The sequence below is a fragment of the Lissotriton vulgaris genome, chromosome 5, assembly GCF_964263255.1.
Source record: "Lissotriton vulgaris chromosome 5, aLisVul1.2, whole genome shotgun sequence".
NCBI lineage: Eukaryota > Metazoa > Chordata > Amphibia > Caudata > Salamandridae > Lissotriton > Lissotriton vulgaris.
In genome coordinates, this window is record NC_141693.1 from 2,026,435,200 (window position 1) to 2,026,450,955 (window position 15,756).

At 46.1% G+C, this 15,756-nt stretch overlaps 1 protein-coding gene across 2 annotated transcripts in view; it reads right to left on the reverse strand.

Moving 5' to 3' along the window:
- Positions 1–15,756, reverse strand: part of CIZ1 (CDKN1A interacting zinc finger protein 1) — a 748,675-nt gene that overhangs the window by 227,996 nt on the left and 504,923 nt on the right. The gene's annotated exons all lie outside the window — the stretch shown is intronic.

The following is a 15,756-nucleotide window of genomic DNA, read 5'->3' on the forward strand; positions in this document are numbered from 1 at the left end:
GGGATTCCCTTATAAGTGAACAGGGGCTAGCTCTAGCAATCCAATGTGCTCTTCTAGGGGGTAAAGTGGTCAAACAGTCTAAGACTTTTCAGAGAGGAGAGTTTGACATCTGCAAATACACACAATAGTCAATAAACGATGGACGCTACTCAATAAGGAGCCACATCAATTTATAAAAATTACATGTATCTTTATATATGTTTAGGCACCAGAATCAATACGCTCAAGAGAAGTACTTTTGTGTTTGAAAAGTCAATACATAGTTCATTTTTCAGAGGCTGCAATGTTATCCTATGGGAGGAAAAACAAATACGGCATACAGTTAAGACCAACCGCCTGGATTTGAGGTGAGTATCGGGCGAGGTTCAAGGCAGCACCAGCAGGTCACCTCCAGCTGCACTAGGGCAGGGTGCAGAACAGGGTTGGGTGCCCAGTGTGTGTAGATGGGCATCGGTCTTTGTGAACAGATGCTGCAGGGTCGGACTGGGAGGCCAGTCGGGGTGAATCAACAAGGGGGTTCAGGGCTCTCAATGCTCGGCACAGAGGCTGCAAGCGGCGTCGAGAAGTCCACATCGAGGATACCCAAGGTGCGCTTCAAGTCTGGAGGATCTGGGAACCACGGCAACACCGTTAGCCCACTTCAGCTCGGGCTAGGCGACTCGTGTGAAGTGGTGCCTTCCGACGTCAGATTTTCACAGTCTTAAAGCCTCACAGTTCAGTGTTTGGTACCTGCAAGATGCAGGGGAACAGTTTCACTGCTCCATGGAATTCCTGTGTCTTTTGGGAAGCACTGGCAGTTCTTCTGTTTTCTGAGATGGATTGTAACCACTGCCAATCATTTCGAGAAAGGTCCTCGTTACAGACTTTAGGCGGAATGACAAAGTCCTAGTATTCGTAATAGTCATCTCAGAAATGTCCAATGTTTCTTCACTATGTGTACACCGCAGGTCATACCCTGAAGATCTATGGAACATAGCCAATCCCTGGTGGGGCTGTGGGTAGTTTTATTGGAGTGCCAGCACACTGAAACTTTCCTCCTGTCTTCATCTGTTTGCCCGTTTTAGACCCAGAATTGGCCTGCATTCGTTCTTGGGGTCTTACTTTTTCACCAGAAAACAAGAGGAATACATTCAAAACTTTTTTAAGGAAGAGATAACTTTCTCCCTAGCTTGCTTCTGTAAGTGGAGGTCAGCTTCTTGAAGCTTTTACAGATGTGTGGAACTTATTTCTTTGGTTGTATCACTGGGAGAGGTATCTGAATCTAGCATAATAGCCATTTTGAATGAATTTCAGGACCCATTTTTCTGTGGGGTGGGATCGCCATTCTTCCTTAAATTTTAGATGGTGTCCTCCGCCAAAGTGGGCAGCAGAAAAGGGGGAACTGAAGAATCACTGCTTGGTTCCTGCTGCTGGTTGATATTTCTAGCTGGCCCCGGACTGGTTTCTTTGTAAGCGATCTGGCTACCTCTGATATTATGCTGCGGACCCTGATGGGCTTGAAGCTTCTTTGGATAAGAGTGCTGATGGTAAGGCTTGTAAAAACAGTTTTTTCTGCTTCTTTTTTCCCTGGCCTACAACCATTTGAGACTCCATCTTGGCTTAAATTCGGGACTTATCATGGCCAGCCGAATAAGGTGTTTCCAGAAAAATGCAATTTAAGGATTCTTTTTGTGCCTCAGGTGTGTCTTACGGTCAGGCCAGTAGAGTAACTGTGCGCAGCAAGGATGGAGCTATCTGTAGCAGCACTAGTAACCTGGTTTGATCCCAACATGCCCTCGTTAAGTACTTCAGTGATTCCTAGGCAGGTGGCTAGTGAACACTTCACTGTAGTGGCAGATGTGCTGCATATCTTGCTTCCCACTGAGTTGGGCTTCTCACTCTCCCTATCCAGAGACACAGTGGGTGGAGGAGCCGTGGAGGCATCTGTAGTGCAGCAGATTCACATGCGTTGCATGCCCCTGCCTTCCAGTGATGGGTATGGACTCTGCAAGTTGTTTTTCTCGAGGAAGTTTTACGATAAGCGTCGTGCATCGTTTCTCCTCCCACTCGAGGCATTGTGCACGTCAAACGATTTGTTCCTTAGAAAGTTTGTTTTCATTTTGCCATGAAAGGACTGAGGATATAGCATTCTCTGTTAGACATACTGTGTTTGTAAGTATTTTGTCACCATCTAATACCGGTCGGGGAGGCAGGAGTGTGAATGTGGATCTGTAGCACTACATGCTACAAATAGATGCTTACAGGGTAAATAACAATCCCTTCGTGGCATGCGTTGCCTGCAGATGCACATGCTATGTATAGACTGTAAAGCAGTAGCCCTCCACGCTGTGGCTTTGGGCATGAGATGGTGCAGGTGTTTGATAAAAACTAGAGCTTGTTCTCTTGATTGCTTTGTGAAAGTGTGTGTGTTTATCCATGCTGCTGCTTTGCAAACGTCATTGAGAGGTATTTCCTAAAGAGCTGTGGTTGCTCCTGTTAGCTTGTTGAATATGGTCTTGGCACAGTTGTGGGTGTTCGTTTTGCTTTTGCATAACATGTGTAAGCATTTAATAATCCATCTAGCTATACCTGCTTTAAATCAATCAATTAGGGTTGGTAAAGCGCAACTACTCACCCATGAGGGTCTCAAGGCACTGGGGGAGGGGGTTGGCTCTGTCGAGTGGTGGGGTCAGGTCTTGATGTCCATCCTGAACTGGGGCAATGTGGGAGATTGCCGGAGGGGGAGGATGTTCCAGGCTTATGCTGCGAGGTAGGAGAAGGACTTTCCTGTTCTGGTCTTGTTGATAAGTGGGACGGTGGCAAGAGAGAGATGGGCTGATCTGAGGTGTCTTTTGGGTACGTGAAAGGAGAGGTGGCTGTTCAGGTATGGGGGTCTTGTGTTGTGAAGGGCCTTGAATGCATGGGTGAGGAGTTTGAAGGTTATTATTCTTTCGACTGAAAGCCAATGGAGATCACGGAGGTGTTGGGTGATGTGACTGCGACGGAGGATTTCAAGGAACAGTCTGTCTGCGGTGTTCTGTGTAGTCTGGAGTTTGCAAAGGAGTTTTGTTGATTCTGGTGTAGAGCGTGGCCGTACTACAGTCTGCTGCTGATGAGTGTGTGTGACAGTTTTTCTGGATTTGGTTGGGATCCATCCGAAAGTCTTTCAAAGCATGCAGAGAGTATTGGAGTAGGTCGAGGTTACGGTGTTGATCTGGTGGTTCGTTGTGAGTGATGAGTCTAGTATGATGCCGAGGTTTCGAGTGCGGTTTGTCAGGGCTGGGGTATTTCTGAGGGCGGAGGGCCACCAGGAGTCGTCCCATGCAGAGGGGGTGGAGCCAAGGATGAGGACTTTTGTACTTTCTGAGTTGAGTTTCAGGCAGCTGTTCTGCATCCAGGTGGCGACGGCTTTCATTCCTTCTTGGAAGTTGTGTTTGATGATGCTGGGTTCGTTGGTGAAGGAGAGGATCAGCTGGGTGTCATTGTCGTAAGAGCTGGTGTCAAGCCTGTGGTTTCTGAAGAAGGATGCAAGGGGGGCCATGTAGACATTTTAGAGGGTGAGGCTAAGGGAGGCACCCTGGGGCACTCCACAGTTGGTCTTTGACGGTTCCGCGAGGTAGGGACGGAGTCTGAACTGCTGAGTTCTGCCAGTGAGAAAGGAGCGTATCCAATCGAGGGCCCTGCCGCGCTTGCCAGCGTCATGGAGCCTGGGCGTTAGGGTGCGGTGGGAGATGGTGTTGAATGCATCAGAGCGGTCCAGGAGGATGAGGGCTGCCTTTTGCCCTGGTTGAGGAGGGAGCGGATGTCTTCGGTAGTGGCAAGTAGGGCGGTCTCGGTGCTGTGGTTGCTTCGGAATCCAGATTGGGAGAGGTCCAGGACGATGTTAGGTTCGATGAAGTTTGCTAGCTGGGTGTTGATGGCCTTTTCGATGACCTTGGCTGCGATTGAGAGCAGGGAGATGGCCCTGAAGTTCTTCAGGTCCATTGGGTCCTCAGAGGGTTTCTTCAGGTGGAGATTAACTTTGGCATGTTTCCAGTTGTCGGGAAAGGTGCCGATCTTAAAGAAGCAGTTGATTGTCTGACGTAGTTCGGGTGTGATGGAAGAGGCGGCTCTGAGGAAGATGTGGTGTGGGCAGGGGTCTGAGGGTGCTCCTGAGTGGATGCTTTTCATGGTCTTCAAGGTGTTTTCTGTAATGAGCAGGATCCATTTGAGCAGGGTCTGTTACTACGTCGCATGAGAGGGGAGCTGGAGCAACGAGGTGGTCTGGGTTGTCGATGTTGTCGTAGATCATCTTAATCATATGGTGGAAGAAGGTGCAGCAGGGAGCTGGCTCTATATATACTATAGACACACAATTGATGGACAGAATACAGAACAAATCATAATATTCACTTTCAGTCAAGAGATCTGGGTTAACTCCAACATTCTTTTGCTTACCATGCCACCCCAGTTAAGATCTGGCCATATGCAAATCCGTCTTGACCCTGTGCCTCATGGGAACAGTCCAGCTCGAACTGCCAAGCCAGGTCCTCTCTGGACCGGAAACAAGCATCCTAGGACCGATTTCGGGGTTTCACCCCTCTTCAGCCAGGATAGCTCAGACTCCTACACCAGATTCTCATAGCCTCAGTAAGGTTTGGTGAGGCCGGAGAGTGTACTTCTCCATTTAAAGTCAATTGAGAAGTATGCCAAGGCTTTGTACCTGCCTCCATCCTTTTTTTTAATTGTATATTAATGATTTGAAGAGGACACTAAATGTTGCTGGGGCAGATGTAATGCTTGTTGAAAATAAAGCTGAGCCAGTCTTATTTTATGTGGATGACGCAGTGCTTCTTGCTAGAACGGCGAAGGGTCTGAAGTTATTACTCAGTAACTTAAAGTTAAATTCATGAAGGGTCTTGACTTGGAAACAAATGACTCCAAAACATTCATTATGGTGTGCTGTCCCAAGAACACCAAAACTAGTACTTAATTGATTGAAGGGAAAACATTAGACAGGGTATGCTCTTTTCCTATATTGCCCTAGATTTTGATGATGCTTGCACATGGTCCGAATGTTTTAGAAGTACACTAACCCGATTTTCTTGTGCAGTCAGAACTATTTTCTCTCTTGCTGCTTGCATTGGTAGAAAGCCACTGGCCCCATTAAAAGAAATGTATAAAAGGAAATGCCTTCTTGCTTGGACCTATGACATGGGTGTATGAGGTTACAGGGACGTTGCTGCCATTCAAGTCGAGGAAAATAGATTTTGCTGTAGCCTGTTGGGAGTTTCTACCTCGACACCCCACTTCTCCTTTCACCAAGAATGACGCCTTGAGTATGTTCAGGACCCTATTGGTGCTGCCCCAATAACCCTTGGTCAAATAAGGAAGCTGAGCTCAACCGTGCAGTTGTTAGAGATTGCCTTGCTTGTGATCATGGACTGAAATTTCCATGGCTCAAATATATAAGAGATACCACTTTGGCTCTGGACTGCGCACACTTGTTTGAGAACCCAGAAAGTATCATCAAAAAGATAAAAGCTGGACCCAGGAATGCTTTTCTTCATACAGACAAGCCTCTATGGAGGCCATGGAAGCGGTGAAGCGTCTGTAAGAGATTATTGTTTGGTTCAGAAGACAGCAGGGATCGCCCCATACCTATTATTTGTACAAAAGGTGTATGAATGCAACCTACTGACTCGTTTTACGTTAGGAACGATACGCTGGATGTTGTTTTTTCCCTTAGAGCAATACTCCTCAAACAATATTTGCATTTGCCTATGTTACGAGCAATCAAACCAGACCTTATTGCACATTGTTTTCTTTTGCCTCTATTGCACGGGCGCACATGTATTAAGCACAAAGCTTTGCTCTTCTTACAGCAGCTAAATGGCCAAGATACCGGTTGGCCATTTTTTGAGGGGCATTTAACGGAATCTATAAAGATGAAATCCAACTCAATAAATAGCTATTTTAGATCAGATAATTGTGGGCTTTTAGATCAAATATGTTTTAGGAGGTTTTATGTGTGTTAATGAAATGCTTTGCTTAACATGTTGGATGAATTTTTTAACTAAATACTTATAAGGTCCCAAAGGCGAGACCTGTTGGCTATGCTTATTTCGTTTCCCTCATGTTCTCCTATCAGGCCGCACTTCTATGTTCTACATCTCAGATCACCATATACATTCCTGTTTCATGTGCACATCTGGGTTCTGTTCTTCGATTGTGTGATGTTCACTTTACAATTTAAATCTAAATATTTGCACAATAGCTGTTATTTGTGTTTTTTTCAATAGTACAATTGTCCCTAAACTCACCTGGTGGGCAAATCATTGTACCTAAAAATGCAGGCACGATGAAAGAAGGCACACAGAGTGGACATTATTCAATTTCTGAATCTTTCTAAATCATGGACAGTTTTTACTGTTGACATTACTTTTTATTGTTCAAAGTCGCAAATGAATTACGCACTCCTTACATTTCATGAAAACCTCTTTATCAGGTGCATATAACCTTCTATCTTAGAGCAAGTAAAGGATATCTTTGTTATTATTTTATGAGCTGAAGTAAATACAAATCATGATACAAAAAGAACAGTTTTGCATTGAGTGTCTTACTTTTGCCGGCAGTGGTTACTAATTTATGGTGATAAGTATTGTAGCTGTAAAGGTAAACCAAGCCACCCACACAATGCCAAAGCTATATGTTGAATGGCTTCATTAGGTGATACAAGACTCACTGAGCATTATTTGTCGGTGGGACATACACCTGACGACTTGCAATGGACAATTATTGAACAGATCAAACCAGGAGCCAATCTGACTCAACGCCTGTTTAAGAGAGAACAGAGGTGGGTATACAGACTTTCCACCCACAAGTCTGGTTTGAACGATAATATCCTGTGGAATACCGTGATGGGATAAGCTCCTTTTCCCAGAATTATGGCATTTAGAGCAGAACATTTCCTACGAACCAGGAGGCTGCTCTCAACAACCAGCAGTCTTTATGCGCCATATTTCCCTATGAAAATACCAAATTAACATTGCTTGACTGCCTCTGAGATTTACCTGCTTTTTCTCTTTTTCACTCTGTCAAAATCTCACTAATCCAATTAATTTTTGCCTCAGGGTGAGAGTCCGTGTGATATCCAAACTCTCTCCTCCCACAAAATGAGAAGTGGCTATCTTGATCTCCATGGTAACCATACCATCAGGTAACATGCTGTAGCCAATACGCGTTGGGGCAGAGAGAAATGTTCCCTCCCCGGCAACGCGTTCCGATTGGCTTACGTAGAATTACGTGCCGAGGCCACGTCCAACCAGGAAATGCAAACGCCTTACTTTACCGGCATCTCGCATACAACCCAATTATTCCACGGGGCACCTCCAGCAGTAACCAAGTAGGTTTACCGCTAGACGAACAGAAGCCGCAAGTAAGTGCAACCATCCCGACCTACGTGCGGGTCAACAACTCTCAGCACGATTTTGCCTCTGTCTCTGAAAATTTACAGGTGACGGACATTTGCCGTCTTGGAAATGCCGGTGCCCATGAAGCAGTAGCTTCCGCCTCAAGCGTAAGCTTGAACAATCGTCGCCACTGTGATCCACCTTAGCGACATCACCACTGCACTAAACCCGACCTACGTAGCCGCCCAGAACGCAGCACGATAGAGATCACTTTCCCTTTCTACGGCCCCCTGTTTACACGTTATCCCCAGTTGCCAATTCAGTCCGACACCTCTCCTTGGCGCTGGCTCTGTACTTCAGGCACAGTTCGGTAAATATCACTGAAGCTATTCCTGATCGCAATAGATGGACCCTATTGTTTTAAACTAAAACGCTGGCATGACTCCATCTATTGATCCTTAGCTTGTGATTATGACCAGCGACATATGTGTTAAATGTAACTCATTGTTTTGTCTACCCTGGTATGTGATCCCAACATTCTTTTGTTCCCCCGTTTGTCTTACAGGTTTTCCCGAATAAGGATAACGCATCTTTTTACATGAGATCGCAATTTGCAGTCTCTAATTTGAACTAGGGCAGGACGCTCCTTAGCGTGTGCGGACCACCCAGTTCATAATTCACGGTCCTGACGAAAACCAAAGAATCACCCCTATGGTTGAAACATGTAGACCTAGTTATTAGTAGTATTTGTAGAACTTCACATTTCACATAGCACACCTCGCTATTTTTAAAGCACTATACTTCTCTAGACACCAAAGCCTACCTAATTAGGCACAGGTGCCACACTGTTTTTATGAGGGTTCAAGCACTCAAGAATAAATCTTGAAGTGAGTAGTTTTGGCCCTCTTTTAATACACTTGCCAATTCTGATAGTTATGCACATATAAAAGAAAAACTAACCAGCTCCACTGTAGTCAGGTGTCGCAGCACACCCCGTGGGCACTCGGCCTATGGGGTGGGACCCCAATGATGAAGCATGTCACCAACCAGGTTGGTGAGTGAGGGGTCTTCTATAAGGATATGCATTATCCGACAACGGGTTGGGGCATTTTGTGCTGACTCTAGCGCTTAACCCTAGACTCCGAGAATTTCTCCCTGCCTCCCCTTTCTGAGGGGGTACTCCTCCATTGTTTTTGTAATTCGTTTCGGGGACCAGGAGTTCCCACCTCACATAGTATATGTAAAATTCCCTTACTCTCTCCTTTGATATGATGATAAAAGGGTTACCTGAAAAGCTTAGGCGAAGATGGGACATCCTTTTACCCTGCCTTCTGTTTGCTTACAGAGAGGTCCCACAGAAGGGGGTTGGCTACAGCCCTTTTGAGCTTCTATTTGGGCATCCTGTAAGAGGACCCCTATGTCTTGTGAAGGATGGGAGTTACCTCTCAAAAAGCCTAACCTTGACATAGTGGACTATGTACTTGGTCTCCGCTCCAGGATGGCAGAGTACATGGAGAAGGCAACCAAAAACCTTGAGGTCAGCCAAGAACTTCAAAAAGCTTGGCTGTCCTAACTGTTTACCAGCCAGGACAGAAGGTGTGGGTGTTGGAGCCAGTGGCCCCAGTAGCTCTCCAAGACAAATGGTCTGGACCCCACACCATCATTGAGCAGTGGACCTTGGAACACCCAGGAGCCCCCACAGGGTGCATCATGTGAACAGGCTCAAGGCATATGTTAACAGGGCGGACATGGACTTGCTCATGGCCACAGATGAGGGACAGGAGGAAGAAAGTGACCCTCTCCCAGACCTGCTCACGCAGAACCCTGATGATGGGTCAGTAGATGGTGTAGTCTTTTCTGACAGCCTCTCTGAACATCAGCAAAAGGATTGCAAACAGGTTCTTCAATCCTTTAGACATATGTTCTCTCTGACCCCCAGTCAGACAAACTGGTGCACCCATGAGGTGGACACTGGTGACAGTCTGCCTATAAAGAGTAAAATCTACAGGCAACCTGACCACGTCAAGGACTGTATAACGAAAGAAGTACAAAAGATGTTGGAATTGGGAGTTATTGAACCCTCAGAGAGCCCTTGGGCTAGTCCTGTAGTTCTAGTGCCAAAACCTCACACCCAGGATGGCTGGGCGTCCCTCAAGGACCCTCCCTCTCCCCAACACTGTTCAACCTAGTTATGGAACCTCTCACTACTTTGCTACAAGCATCCAATGTTCACTTTCACATGTATGCCGACGACACCCAACTTTATCTCAAAATACAATCTCCCAAGGACATCATGCTTCTGAACACCACGATCAGAAACACCCAATCCTGGCTTGCCGAGAATCACCTCAAACTCAATGCGCTGAAGACTGAGTTCCTCCTGATCTCACCTCCCGCAAAAATCTCTACCGCTCAAACATGGCTTAAGCACCTAATGGCTCTAAACGTACAACCTACCATCGTAGACTCAGCAAAATCTTTAGGCATAACACTTGACGCCAATCTCAACATGCAGCAGCACATCAGCAAGGCAACGAAAGGAGCGAACTTCCAAATCAATACCTTGAGAAAACTTAAACCCTTCCTTCCAGCCAAAGACTTCCATAGTGCAGTACAATCTATAGTCATCCCGCACATAGAATACGGTAGCACCGCCCTCTGCGGGCTACCCCTAACTACAACGGCACCCCTCAGAGCGTCCCTTAACGCTGCAGCGAGACTCATCACTGGCTCAAAAAAACACTCGCATATCTCCCCTGACTTTAAATCCCTGAACTGGCTACCTTTTGAAGCCAGAATACATCTGAAAATCGCCTGCATGACACACAGGGCTGTACACATGAACTCACCCGCCTACCTCACTCAAAAGCTGACAATTTCTGGTGGCTCTAGAACTACTAGAAGCACAAACAATCTTCTGCTGAAGCCTCGAAGGTTTCGGAAGGAAAAAACCTATAAATGCTCCTTCTCAGGAATGGCACCCAGGATCTGGAACTCACTCCCACCTGAAACCAGGCTCATCTCCTCCAACAAACTTTTTAAGAAAGAAGTAAAAGCGATCCTCATGGCTAAATACACATGATCTATTATTCTGTATTTCTCAAGAATCCGCTCTGTACTACCTGCATGACCCCTTGGACTATTTGTATTACTTGTATTATCGACTTATTTGATTGTATACGTTCCCTCTTTGTATATTTTTATATTGTTGACGCACCTGTTTGACTATGCACCCTGTACTCACCTACCTCAACTATGCCTACCTTTATGCTATCTCCAAAAGCATTTTAAGCACGCTCAAACAAGTATATGCTCCTTCTTCTTGTACCTTTATACTATTGGCGCATCTGTTTGACTATGCACCTTGTACCTACACTACCTCAACTTTGACCTACCTCTTGTATTTTGACCTACCTATGTAACTATGCACCTTGTACCTAACTACCTCAACTATCACATACTATTATCCTATCACCCCCTTGTCCTTGTAAAGCGCTCTGATTTCTGCAAAGATCTTGTTCGCGCTATATAAAACTTTAAAATAAATAAATAAATGAGGTTTTGTGTAGACTACGGGGGTCTCAATGCTGTTACTAAAACAGATGCCCATCCAATACCAAGAGCAGATGAGCTCATTGACAGATTGGCTTCTGCCAAATTTTTGAGTACATTTGACCTGACAGCTGGTTATTGGCAAATCAGGTTAGCTGAGGATGCCAAGGCCAAAACAGCATTTTCTACCCCAGGAGGTCATTACCAATTTGTGGTGATGCCCTTTGGTTTGAAAAATTCACCTGCCACTTTTCAAAGGTTGGTGAACCAAGTTCTCTCTGGGCTGGATGACTTCTGTGCAGCATATCTAGATGATATTGCTGTCTTTAGCTCCACCTGGGAGGATCACCTGATCCACCTGAGGAAAGTTTTGGAGGCCCTGCAAAAGGCAGGCCTCACTATCAAGGCTACTAAGTGCCAGATAGGGCAGAGCAAGGTTGTGTACCTGGGCCACCTTGTAGGTGGAGGCCAGGTTCAACCATTGGAGAGCAAGATACAGGCCATAAAGGACTGGGCTCCTCCAACCACCCAGACACAGGTCAGAGCTTTCTTGGGCCTGTCTGGTTACTATAGGAAATTTGTCAGAAATTATAGGACCATTGTGACCCCACTCAATGACCTGACAAGCAAGAAAATGCCAAAGTAAGTTCAGTGGACAGTTAGCTGTCAAAAGGCATTTGATGACCTGAAGCAGGCCATGTGCACATCACCTATTATCAAGAGTCCAGACTACTCCAAAACCTTCATTGTCCAAACAGATGCTTCTGAGTTGGGTGTAGGAGCTGTTCTATCTCAACTGAATAATGATGGTCATGACCAGCCCATTGCTTTTATAAGTAGAAGGCTGACCCCTAGAGCGAAACGTTGGTCAGCTATTGAGAGGGACGCCTTTGCTGTGGTTTGGGCACTGAAGAAGTTGAGGCCATACTTGTTTGGAATTCACTTCAAGATTCAGACAGACCATAAGCCCCTCTTGTGGCTAAATCAAATGAAGGGTGAAAACCCAAAAATTCTTAGGTGGTCCATTTCCCTACAGGGGATGGACTTTATAGTGGAACACAGACCTGGTACTGACCATGGAAATGCAGATGGACTCTCCAGGTATTTCCACTTAATACAGGAAGACTCACCTGGGCAAGGTTAGTTTAATGTCCCTAAGATTGGGGGGGGGGGTTATGTAGGAGAGTAGGGTCTGCAATCCTATGGTCATCCCAGATTTATGCTTTTTGCTTCACTGATTTACGGCTTTCCCTGGCTGTGGGCCTGCTAATCAGGCCCACAGCCTAGCTGTTCTCTCTCTAAATTGACATACATGTACTTTAGGTGCATTTACCAATTGGTATTGGGTCACTCTTGTAAGTCCCCCTTCCTGGTCCCATCCATAGGATGGACCTAGTCATAGTACAGCCCCCTTTAGGAGAATAAAGGTAGGAGCTGGTCCCATTCCAAATTAGATTAGCCTGAATTGAAACTCTACAAAGAAGAAACTTCGGACTTCGACGTTCTGCTCCACAGAAGACTGAAGAAAATCTCCCTTGTGGCCAAGGATTGACCACCCTGCGCAAGCAGGCACCATCAAGCGTCCTAGCGGTTCACTTTGTCGTCCTTCCTGGTGGAACCAGACTTCAGAGCCCGACGAGACCCGGACTTCCAGACCTCTCCGACCTCTACCTACATCTGCAGCACAGCTGAGATCTGTGGGTGCGACGAGACACGTGGGACCGGCCATCTTGGAGAAACTGCACTTCGCTTCCAGCACGACTTCAGAGGCATCCTCGAGAAAGTGCTTTAGGGATTGAAAAGCCCCAGCCCCGAGCAGCTCCTGCACCGAAGACCAGCCCTCCAGCATCCACGAGATCTGCGTGGGGCCCTTTTGCTGGGTTGCTGCTCGACACGTTGTCTGGTCACTTGCCGGCTGGCTAGTGGCCTCCTAGACGACGATCCTTGAAATCCACATCGCTGGTCTGGTTACTCAAGACTGGCCCTTGCTTCCCTGCAAAGGAGAAGCACCCCGGACCCTCCTGGTCCGCACCAGACGCCATCTCCACTCACCGCGTGGGTTGCCCTTGCCAAGGCCTGTTGACTCCGAATCCGGATCAGACACCGCCGACAGCGAGAGCCTGCGTGGGACAGCTCGTGTCTCCATCCTGGTCGTCGAAGACACCTCCTGGTCCACGTGGCTGCAGAGTCAAGCGTCCACTCTTCACCTGATCGCAACGACAGCATCTGGTTCCTTCCTGGTTCCACACCGTACACTGGCTAGTGACTGTGAACATTGTCCCCTCTGCTTTCAGATCTCCATCTTCCTTGATCCACCCTTGGATCACTCCGGACATCTTCCTCCTGGTCGCCTGCCGCATCTTTCTTCAAGGCTCCTTTGACTTCAACGCGGAAACCCGACACACTTTCACACCTATGCACCCGCAGCCCGTGGGTGAGGTAAGAAGAGCATTTCGGTGCTCAAGGGTAGATTGACTCTCCTAGTGTCCAGGTATCCAGTCGTTTTAGTCCTAGCTAGTCGGTACTGTCTTTTACTTACCTTTTCGTAATTTGTACTGTCCATTGACTTTGTCCCGTATCTTGCGTGTGCTTAGCCCTCTGATCTCTTAAAGAGTTCAGAGGTGTTTTGTTAGTAATAAATATCTTGTTTATTTTCATAACAACCTGTGTGGTGTCCTTTCATTTGGTATTCAAAGGGTTATATGTGGTAAAACAGCTGGCTTCACATGCCAAAAGTGTTTAGCCTAAGACTGCTTTGTCCATGCTACCACTAGGATAGCTGGTCTATAAGGTTGACTTACAACCAATCACCATAAGGGTTGTTTGGACTGATACAAGATTACTAGAACTAGAGAGCATCATATATCAGGCCAACTTCTCACTGTCTATATCTTGGTTTTTTGTATCACATTGTTACAAAAATGTGTAGCTTTGAAATCCATGTACACCTTTTGACCTTGCAGTGTCCAAATGTGATCCAACAACAGATAACTCTGTGTAAAAACGTGTATCTAATGTTAATCCCTGGAGGTCTGAGTATGATTTATAAACCTGATATTTCAAAGTTGTGAAATGTAGGCATATAAAGGCCATGCAGCATTCTGATTCATGTTCCTACTTTGTGTTTCGGATTCATGTTTCTCACGCCTGATCTGTATGTTTCGTGACATCTCTCTGACAGACATTCTCCCCGCATGGACACATCAGTACGTAAACAATTCTCTCTGATTCTCGTGTCATATCACGTCTTGGCAAAAGTGAATTCAGGCTGGCGAGTGGTGCGCAAAGTGCGTGCACCATGACGAGAGAGGAAAGCCAGATGGTGCCTCTGCTCGTCATTGTGCGCGTAACCGCACGCTGTATGCCAGCCAAAAAGCTGTGGTCGGCTTTTTAAAGCCCACACACTAAATGTTTTGCCAGAGCAGGGCATGCGCTGGCTCAGGAGAGACCTAAAAAGCACATCCTTAATGAGAAAGACTCCTTCTTCCGCGCACAACTCGACTGGGCTAAAAATAGACCCAGGGAACTATTTAGCATCATCAAAAATCAAACAGCTACGGCACCCCCCAAATTGATGGCCTCTATCGAAAGATGTGAAGAAATTGAGAACTTCTTTTCCGAAAAAATCTCCAAAATCGATCAATCCTTTGGCTTAACTCCCCCCCTCCAGATTGTTCATCACCCTTCTATGACCTGAAACCGCTGGTGTACGTGCGCTGTATAAATAATTTTAAATAGAAATTTTTAAATAGAAATAGACCTCCCCTCCAAGTCTCCTTTCACACCTTTGCCCCCCCTGACTCTGTTCATCTCCCACTCGCTGTCCCCCTCCTGAACACTTCTTCACCAAACCCCAGCTAAAAATTAATGCTTCTTGGCTTAACTTCCGTTACAGAGCTTGAAGTCTTCAACATTATCACTGACCTTAAACCCTCCTCTCATACCATGGACCCTCTTCCCGCTAAACTTGTTCAAGACTTAAAACACATCATTGCGCCATATTGGACCACCATCATCAACTCCTCCTTGGCCACGGGTTATTGATGACATCCACCAATCTTTTGACAAATGGGAGGCCTTCGTTCTCATTCTCCTTGACCTCTCTGCTGCTTTTGATACTGTTAACCACTCCGCCTTACTCAACACCCTCAAAGATCGTTTCAGCTTCAATGGTCCTGTTCTCAAATGGTTCACCTTATTCTTTCAGTACAGAACACAACAAATTAAAATCAGCAATTGCCTCTCTAAACCTATTCCTTTCTTGGGTGTTCCCCAGGGTTCTATTCTCTCTCCCTCTCTATTTAACCTCTTCATGGAACCCCTCACCCTCATTCTTAAGCAAGCAGGAATCAACTTCCACCTCTATGCTGATGATACCCAACTTTACTATAAGATCAAATCCCAAGCTGACATTCTACGCCTCAATGATGCCCTGACTAGGATTCTCCACTGGTTTAATCACAATAACCTTAAACTCAACCCTAAAAAACAGAAATCATTCTCTTCGCTCCTAAAAAGAACCGGCTCCTCATTCATCATTGGATCCCTGACCTTAAAGCTCTCAACTGCTCTCTTTCCACTTCTAACTCAGTTAAATCCCTCGGAATAAATATTAACCAGAACCTCAGCCTTACTCCCCACATAAAAAATTCTCCCAAAGGAACTCTCTTCACTCTTCATCACCTCAAGAAAATTAAACCCTTCATACCAGCTGTTGCCTTTAAATTAGTTGTTGAATCACTGGTAATGCCTTTCTCTCTGGAACACCGATAGCCCACTTAGCCCAAATCAGTCCTCAACCTCGGGCCATGCTTATTTCTGATTGTAGACAGTT